Consider the following 10520-nt stretch of genomic DNA (forward strand, 5'->3'; position numbering starts at 1 on the left):
AAAAACTAAAAAAGATTTTACCCTTTTTATCCCCTTTCTCCCCCCTCACAATTCAGGATCTCTTCTGATTTGGCTAAAGCATATTTTCCTGGGGTTGTTGCCACCCTTTTAGTATTTTACTTGCTCCTTCATAAACTCTTATCTGGACAAAATGACAAGGCGGAAAAATTCACAACAAAAAAAAGAACAAGAGGCAATACCAAAGGCTAGGGACCTAATCAATACAGACATTGGTAATATGTCAGATATAGAGTTCAGAATGATGATTCTCAAGGTTCTAGCCGGGCTTGAAAAAGGCATGGAAGATATTAAAGCAACCCTCTCGGGAGATATAAAAGCCCTTTCTGGAGAAATAAAAGAACTAAAATCTAACCAAGTTGAAATCAAAAAAGCTATTAATGAGGTGCAATCAAAAATGGAGGCTCTCACTGCTAGGATAAATGAGGCAGAAGAAAGAATTAGCGATATAGAAGACCAAATGACAGAGAATAAAGAAGCTGAGCAAAAGAGGGACAAACAGCTACTGGACCACGAGGGGAGAATTCGAGAGATAAGTGACACCATAAGACGAAACAACATTAGAATAATTGGGATTCCAGAAGAAGAGGAAACAGAGAGGGGAGCAGAAGGTATATTGGAGAGAATTATTGGAGAGAATTTCCCCAATATGGCAAAGGGAACAAGCATCAAAATCCAGGAGGTTCAGAGAACCCCCCTCAAAATCAATAAGAATAGGTCTACACCCCGTCACCTAATAGTAAAATTGACAAGTCTTAGTGACAAAGAAAAGATCCTGAAAGCAGCCCGGGAGAAGAAGTCTGTAACGTACAATGGTAAAAATATTAGATTGGCAGCAGACTTATCCACAGAGACCTGGCAGGCCAGAAAGAGCTGGCATGATATATTCATAGTACTAAATGAGAAAAACATGCAGCCAAGAATACTATATCCAGCTAGGCTATCATTGAAAATAGACGGAGAGATTAAAAGCTTCCAGGAAAAACAAAAACTGAAAGAATTTGCAAATACCAAACCAGCTCTACAGGAAATATTGAAAGGGGTCCTCTAAGCAAAGAGAGACCCTAAAAGTAGTAGATCAGAAAGAAACAGAGACAATATACAATAACAGTCACCTTACAGGCAATACAATGGCACTAAATTCATATCTCTCAATACTTACCCTGAATGTTAATGGGCTAAATGCCCCAATCAAAAGACACAGGGTATCAGAATGGATAAAAAAACAAAAACCATCTATATGTTGCCTACAAGAAACTCATTTAAACCCGAAGACACCTCCAGGTTTAAAGTGAGGGGGTGGAAAAGAATTTACCATGCTAATGGACATCAGAAGAAAGCAGGAGTGGCAATCCTTATATCAGATCAATTAGATTTTAAGCCAAAGATTATAATAAGAGATGAGGAAGGACACTATATCATACTCAAAGGAACTGTCCAACAAGAAGATCTAACAATTTTAAATATCTATGCCCCTAACGTGGGAGCAGCCAACTATATAAACCAATTAATAACAAAATCAAAGAAACACATAGACAAGAATACAATAATAGTAGGGGATTTTAACACTCCCCTCACTGAAATGGACAGATCATCCAAGCGAAAGATAAACAAGGAAATCAAGGCCTTAAATGACACACTGGACCAGATGGACATCACAGATCTATTCAGAACATTTCATCCCAAAGCAACAGAATACACATTCTTCTCTAGTGCACATGGAACGTTCTCCAGAATAGATCACATTCTTGGTCCTAAATCAAGTCTCAACCGGTATCAAAAGATTGGGATCATTCCCTGCATATTTTCAGACCACAATGCTCTAAAGCTAGAACTCAATAACAAGAGGAAATTTGGAAAGAACCCAAATACATGGAGACTAAACAGCATCCTTCTAAAGAATGAATGGGTCAACCAGGAAATCAAAGAAGAATTGAAAAAATTTATGGAAACAAATGATAATGAAAACACAACAGTTCAGAATCTGTGGGACACAACAAAGGCAGTCCTGAGAGGAAAATATATAGCGGTACAAGCCTTTCTCAAGAAACAAGAAAGGTCTCAGGTACACAACCTAACCCTACACCTAAAGGAGCTGGAGAAAGAACAAGAAAGAAACCCTAAACCCAGCAGGAGAAGAGAAATCATAAAGATCAGAGCAGAAATCAATGAAATAGAAACCAAAAAAACAATAGAACAAATCAACGAAACGAGGAGCTGGTTCTTTGAAAGAATTAATAAGATTGATAAACCCCTGGCCAGACTTATCAAAAAGAAAAGAGAGAGGACCCAAATAAATAAAATCATGAATGAAAGAGGAGAGATCACAACGAACACCAAAGAAATACAGACAATTATAAGAACATACTATGAGCAACTCTACGCCAACAAATTGGACAATCTGGAAGAAATGGATGCATTCCTAGAGACATATAAACTACCACAACTGAACCAGGAAGAAATAGAAAGCCTGAACAGACCCATAACCAGTAAGGAGATTGAAACAGTCATCAAAAATCTCCAAACAAACAAAAGCCCAGGGCCAGACGGCTTCCCGGGGGAATTCTACCAAACATTTAAAGAAGAACTAATTCCTATTCTCCTGAAACTGTTCCAAAAAATAGCAATAGAAGGAAAACTTCCAAACTCATTTTATGAGGCCAGCATCACCTTGATCCCAAAACCAGACAAGGATCCCAACAAAAAAGAGAACTACAGACCCATATCCTTGATGAACACAGATGCAAAAATTCTCGCCAAAATACTAGCCAATAGGATTCAACAGTACGTTAAAAGGATTATTCACCACGACCAAGTGGGATTTATTCCAGGGCTGCAAGGCTGGTTCAACATCCGCAAATCAATCAATGTGATACAACACATTAATAAAAGAAAGAACAAGAACCATATGATACTCTCCATAGATGCTGAAAAAGCATTTGACAAAGTACAGCATCCCTTCCTGATCAAAACTCTTCAAAGTGTAGGGATAGACGGCACATACCTCAATATTATCAAAGCCATCTATGAAAAACCCACCACAAATATCATTCTCAATGGAGAAAAACTGAAAGCTTTTCCGCTAAGGTCAGGAACATGGCAGGGATGTCCGTTATCACCACTGCTATTCAACATAGTACTAGAAGTCCTAGCCTCAGCAATCAGACAACAAAAGGAAATTAAAGGCATCCAAATCGGCAAAGAAGAAGTCAAACTATCACTCTTCGCAGATGATATGATACTCTATGTGGAAAACCCAAAAGACTCCACTCCAAAACTGCTAGAACTTGTACAGGAATTCAGTAAAGTGTCAGGATATAAAATCAATGCACAGAAATCAGTTGCATTTCTCTACACCAACAACAAGACAGAAGAAAGAGAAATTAAGGAGTCCATCCCATTTACAATTGCACCCAAAACTATAAGATACCTAGGAATAAACCTAACCAAAGAGACTAAGAATCTATACTCAGAAAACTATAAAGTACTCATGAAAGAAATTGAGGAAGACACAAAGAAATGGAAAAATGTTCCATGCTCCTGGATTGGAAGAATAAATATTGTGAAAATGTCTATGCTACCTAAAGCAATCTACACATTTAATGCAATTCCTATCAAAGTACCATCCATTTTTTTCAAAGAAATGGAACAAAGAATCCTAAAATTTATATGGAACCAGAAAAGACCTCGAATAGCCAAAGGAATATTGAAAAAGAAAGCCCAAGTTGGTGGCATCACAATTCCGGACTTCAAGCTCTATTACAAAGCTGTCATCATCAAGACAGCATGGTACTGGCACAAAAACAGACACATAGATCAATGGAACAGAATAGAGAGCCCAGAAATGGACCCTCAACTCTATGGTCAACTCATCTTCGACAAAGCAGGAAAGAATGTCCAATGGAACAAAGACAGCCTCTTCAATAAATGGTGTTGGGAAAATTGGACAGCCACATGCAGAAAAATGAAATTGGATCATTTCCTTACACCACACACGAAAATAGACTCAAAATGGATGAAGGATCTCAATGTGAGAAAGGAATCCATCAAAATCCTCGAGGAGAACACAGGCAGCAACCTCTTCGACGTCAGCCGCAGCAACATCTTCCTAGGAACATCACCAAAGGCAAGGGAAGCAAGGGCAAAAATGAACTTTTGGGATTTTATCAAGATCAAAAGCTTTTGCACAGCAAAGGAAACAGTGAACAAAACCAAAAGACAACTGACAGAATGGGAGAAGATATTTGCAAATGACATATCAGATAAAGGGCTAGTGTCCAAAATCTATAAAGAACTTAGCAAACTCAACACCCAAAGAACAAATAATCCAATCAAGAAATGGGCAGAGGACATGAACAGACATTTCTGCAAAGAAGACATCCAGATGGCCAACAGACACATGAAAAAGTGCTCCATATCACTCGGCATCAGGGAAATACAAATCAAAACCACCATGAGATATCACCTCACACCAGTCAGAATGGCTAAAATTAACGAGTCAGGAAATGACAGATGCTGGCGAGGATGCGGAGAAAGGGGAACCCTCCTACACTGTTGGTGGGAATGCAAGCTGGTGCAACCACTCTGGAAAACAGCATGGAGGTTCCTCAAAATGTTGAAAATAGAACTACCCTATGACCCAGCAATTGCACTGCTGGGTATTTACCCTAAAGATACAAACATAGTGATCCGAAGGGGCACGTGCACCCGAATGTTTATAGCAGCAATGTCTACAATAGCCAAACTATGGAAAGAACCTAGAAGTCCATCTACAGACGAATGGATAAAGAAGATGTGGTATATATACTCAATGGAATACTATGCAGCCATCAAAAGAAATGAAATCTTGCCATTTGCGACGACGTGGATGGAACTAGAGGGTATCATGCTTAGCGAAATAAGTCATTCGGAGAAAGACAACTATCATATGATCTCCCTGATAGGAGGGAGAGGAGATGCAACATGGGGGGTTGAGGGGGTAGGAGAAGAGTAAATGAAACAAGATGGGATTGGGAGGGAGACAAACCATAAGTGACTCTTAATCTCACAAAACAAACTGAGGGTTGATGGGGGTAGGGGGTTGGGAGAGGGGGTGGCGTTATGGATATCGGGGAGGGTATGTGCTATGGTGAGTGTTGTGAAGTGTGTAAACCTGGCGATTCGCAGACCTGTACCCCTGGGGATTAAAATATATGTTTATAAAGGTGTAAAAAAAAAAAAAAAAAAGAAAGAAAGGATGAATCCCCAAGTTTTGTAGCAACATGGACGGGACTGGAAGAGATTATGCTGAGTGAAATAAGTCAAGCAGAGAGAGTCAATTATCATATGGTTTCACTTATTTGTGGAGCATAACAAATAGCATGGAGGACAAGGGGAGATGGAGAGGAGAAGGGAGTTGAGGGAAATTGGAAGGGGAGGTGAACCATGAGAGACTATGGACTCTGAAAAACGATCTGAGAATTTTGAAGGGGTGGGGGGGTGGGAGGTTGGGGGCACCAGGTGGTGGGTATTGTAGAGGGCACGGATTGCATGGAGCACTGGGTGTGGTGCAAAAATAATGAATACTGTTATGCTGAAAAAAATAAAAAAATTTAATTAAAAAAAAAACTAAAAAAGATTTTAGAGATTACATAAATAAATAAATAAATTTACAAAAGATATTGTAGAGATTACATAAATAAATAAAAACTTTAAAAAAGGAAAGTTTATTGAAGAAATAGGCATGGCAGTGTCCTACTAAAATTTTTAGATTATACATTCACATGGTTCCAAAATTTAAACACTCTAAAAATTGAACTACAAAATTTTACTCCAACCACTGTCTCTACCTGCCCACCACCTACAGGTCACATCTTTTGTTTCTTGCCCATCCTTCCAGGTTTTATTTAGGCAAATATGAACTTAGGTATAAAAAAAACAAATACATATAGATCTAATTTTCTTCCTTCTAACACACAGGTAGTAATGACATACATTATCCTGCACCTCTCACTTATATACCCTTCTATTCTTTTTATGTCAATTTAAAAGAACACTTACATAGCTGGAGAATATTTTATTGGTGACTATATACTTTACAAGGTACTTTATAAGATCAGTTCCCTGTGATAGACCAGTGGATTATTTTCAATGTTTTATTATCATAAAATATATTGAAATTATAATAATGTTTTATGACACTTTGGATGTATGCTTTGGTCACTTTGATTGGTACTGCCAACTTATCCTGATAGTGTTAGCACCAGTGTACACTCCTTCCATGATGTAGGTGAATGTCAGGACAGTGCTGTCAAACATCACAATTTTCCTTATCTGATGGGTGAAAAGATAGGTTCTCCTCATGTCTTAATTTGCTTTTCTAATGAGGATAATCATCTTTTTGTATATTCAGTCCATTTCTATTTCTTCTTTTGTGCAATATATGTCCAGTCCTTTGACCATGATTTCTATGAGTAATAATGCTAATAAGTATGACACTCATTTATATGTGTGTGTATATCTCTACAAACATGAGTGTAAAACAAAATGTTCAATGCATGGTTGATGGGTGAAGAAATAAATTATTGTTTTTCTCTTTTACAAATGAATCTTTTTAAAGTAAAAGTTTTTGTATACTAGAATAAAACAATGCCTCGTTTAAAATTGGGAAGGAGGAGGAGTCAAGATGGCAGAGAAGTAGCAGGCTGAGACTACTTCAGGTAGCGGGAGATCAGCTAGATAGCTTATCTAAAGATTGCAAACACCTACAAATCCAACAGGAGATCAAAGAGAAGAAGAACAGCAATTCTAGAAACAGAAAACCAACCACTTTCTGAAAGGTAGGACTGGTGGAGAAGTGAATCTGAAGCGACAGGACGATAGACCCCGGGGGGAGGGGCCGGGCTCCCGGCAAGTGGCAGAGCAATGGAGCACAAAATCAGGACTTTTAAAAGTCTGTTCTGTGGAGGGACATTGCTCCAGGGGCTTAACCGGGGTGAAGTCCATGCAGGGTCAGTGTGGCGTCAGGTCCCGCAGGGTCACAGAAGGATTGGGGGTGTCTGAGTGTTGCAGGGCTTACAGGTATTAGAACGGGGAAGCCAGCTACAGAGACAGAGACAAGGAGTGAGCTCTAAACTCGGGGTTACCTTGAACCGGTTGCAGGCTCGGTCAGCTTGGAGCGCGGCTGGAGGCCAGGGTGACAGGAGTAATTGGGCGCTGTTCTCTGAGGGCGCACTGAGGAGTTGGGCCCTGGGCTCTCGGCTCCTCCAGGCCAGAGACTAGGAGGCTGCCATCTTCACTCCTGCCCTCCTGAACTCTATGGAAAGCTCTCAGGGAACAAAAGCTCCCAAAAGCAAACCCGAGCAGATTACTCAGCCTGACCCCTGTTAAGGGCGGTGCAACTCCGCCGGGGGCAAAGACACTTGAGAATCACTACCACAGGCCCCTCCCCCAGAAGATCAACAAGAAATCCAGCCAAGACCAAGTTCACCTACCAAGGAGTGCAGTTTCAATACCAAGGAGGCAGCGGAATTCCAGAGGAGGAGAAAGCGAAGCTTTCTCTTTTTTTAAAGAAACCCATGATTCTTTAGCCTTGCAGTTAATTTAATTTTTTTTTCTTTTTCAATTTTTTTTCTCTTCTTCTGCTAAATTTTTTTTAACTTTTACCCTTTTCTTTTTTAACGCTTTTTAACTAGCTTATCTAATATATATATATTTTTTCCTTTTTATATTTTTTCTTTATTCGTTTTCTTCTTTTAACTGTTTCATTTTTTTTTTCATTTCTGAACCTCTTTTTATCCCCTTTCTCCCCCTCACGATTTGGGATCTCTTCTGATTTGGCTAAAGCATATTTTCCTGGGGTTGTTGCCACCCTTTTAGTATTTTACTTGCTCCTTTATATACTCTTATCTGGACAAAATGACAAGTCGAAAAAATTCACAACAAAAAAAGGAACAAGAAGCAGTACCAAAGGCTAGGGACCTAATCAATACAGACATTGGTAATATGTCAGATCTAGAGTTCAGAATGACGATTCTCAAGGTTCTAGCAGGGCTCAAAAAAGGCAGGACGATATTAGAGAAACCCTCTCGGGAGATATAAAAGCCCTTTCTGGAGAAATAAAAGAACTAAAATCTAACCAAGTTGAAATATAAAAAGCTCTTAATGAGGTGCAATCAAAAATGGAGGCTCTGACTGCTAGGATAAATGAGGCAGAAGAAAGAATTAGTGATACAGAAGACCAAAAAACAGGAAATAAAGAAGCTGAGCAAAAGAGGTCCAGCTACTGGACTACGAGGGGAGAATTCGAGAGATAAGTGACACCATAAGATGAAACAACATTAGAATAATTGGGATTCCAGAAGAAGAAGAAGAAAGAGAGGGGAGCAGAAGGTATATTGGAGAGAATTATGGGAAGGGATTTCCCCAATATGGCAAAGGGAGCAAGCATCAAAATCCAGGAGGTGCAGAGAATCCCCCTCAAAATCAATAAGAATAGGTCCACACCCCGTCACCTAATAGTAAAATTTACAAGTCTTAGTGACAAAGAGAAAATCCTGAAAGCAGCCTGGGAAAGAAGTCTGTAACATACAATGATAAAAATATTAGATTGGCAGCATACTTATCCACAGAGACCTGGCAGGCCAGAAAGAGCTGGCATGATATATTCAGAGTACTAAATGAGAAAAACATGCAGCCAAGAATACTATATCCAGCTAGGCTATCATTGAAAATAGACGGAGAGATTAAAAGCTTCCAGGACAAACAAAAACTGAAAGGATTTGCAAACACCAAACCAGCTCTACAGGAAATATTGAAAGGGGTCCTCTAAGCAAAGAGAGACCCTAAAAGTAGTAGATCAGAAAGAAACAGAGACAATATACAATAACAGCCACCTTACAGGCAATACAATGGCACTAAATTCATATCTCTCAATACTTACCCTGAATGTTAATGGGCTAAATGCCCCAATCAAAGGACACAGGGTATCAGTTGGATAAAGAAACCAAACCCATCTATATGTTGCCTACAAGAAACTCATCTTAAACCCGAAGACACCTCCAGATTTAAAGTGAGGGGGTTGAAAAGAATTCACCATGCAAATGGACATCAGAAGAAAGCAGGAGTGGCAATCCTTATATCAGATCAATTCGATTTTAAGCCAAAGACTATAATAAGAGATGAAGAAGGACACTATATCATACTCAAAGGATCTGTCCAACAAGAAGATCTAACAATTGTAAATATCTATGCCCCTAATGTGTGAGCAGCCAACTATATAAACCAATTAATAATAAAATCAAAGAAACTCATCAACAATAATACAATAATAGTAGGGGACTTTAACACTCCCCTCACTGAAATGATCTCACTGAGATCATCCAAGCAAAAGATCAACAAGAAAATAAAGGCCTTAAATGACACACTGGACCAGATGGACATCACACATATATTCGGAACATTTCATCCCAAAGCAGCAGAATACACATTCTTCTCTAGTGCACATGGAACATTCTCCAGAATAGATCACATCCTGGGTCCTAAATTAGGTCTCAACTGGTATCAAAAGAGTGGAATCATTCCCTGCATATTTTCAGACCACAATGCTCTAAAGCTAGAACTCAATCACAAGAGGAAATTTGGAAAGAACCCAAATACACGGAGACTAAACAGCATCCTTCTAAAGAATGAATGGGTCAACCAGGAAATTAAAGAAGAATTGAAAAAATTCATGGAAACAAATGATAATGAAAACACAATGGTTCAGAGTCTGTGGGACACAACAAAGGCAGTCCTCAGAGGAAAATATATAGCGGTAGAAGCCTTTCTCAAGAAACAAGAAAGTTCTCAGGTACAAAACCTAACCCTACACCTAAAAGAGCTGGAGAAAGAACAAGAAAGAAAGCCTAAACCCAGCAGGAGAAGAGAAATCATAAAGATCAGAGCAGAAATCAACGAAATAGAAACCAAAAAAACAATAGAACAAATCAACGAAACTAGGAGCTGGTTCTTTGAAAGAATTAATAAGATTGATAAACCCCTGGCCAGACTTATCAAAAAGAAAAGAGAAAGGACCCAAATAAATAAAATCATGAATGAAAGAGGAGAGATCACAACTAACATCAAAGAAATATAGACAATATAAGAACATACTATGAGCAACTCTACGCCAACAAATTTGACAATCTGGAAGAAATGGATGCATTCCTAGAGACATATAAACTACCACAACTGAACCAGGAAGAAATAGAAAACCTGAACAGATCCATAACCAGTAAGGAGATTGGAACAGTCATCAAAAATCTCCAAACAAACTAAAGCCCAGGGCCAGACGGCTTCCCAGGGGAATTCTACCAAACATTTAAAGAAGAACTAATTCCTATTCTCCTGAAACTGTTCCAAACAATAGAAATAGAAGGAAAACTTCCAAACTCATTTTATGAGGCCAGCATCACCTTGATCCCAAAACCAGACAAGGATCCCATCAAAAAAGAGAACTACAGACCAATATCCTTGATGAACAG

The sequence above is a fragment of the Lutra lutra genome, chromosome 11, assembly GCF_902655055.1.
Source record: "Lutra lutra chromosome 11, mLutLut1.2, whole genome shotgun sequence".
Classification (NCBI taxonomy): Eukaryota; Metazoa; Chordata; class Mammalia; order Carnivora; family Mustelidae; genus Lutra; species Lutra lutra.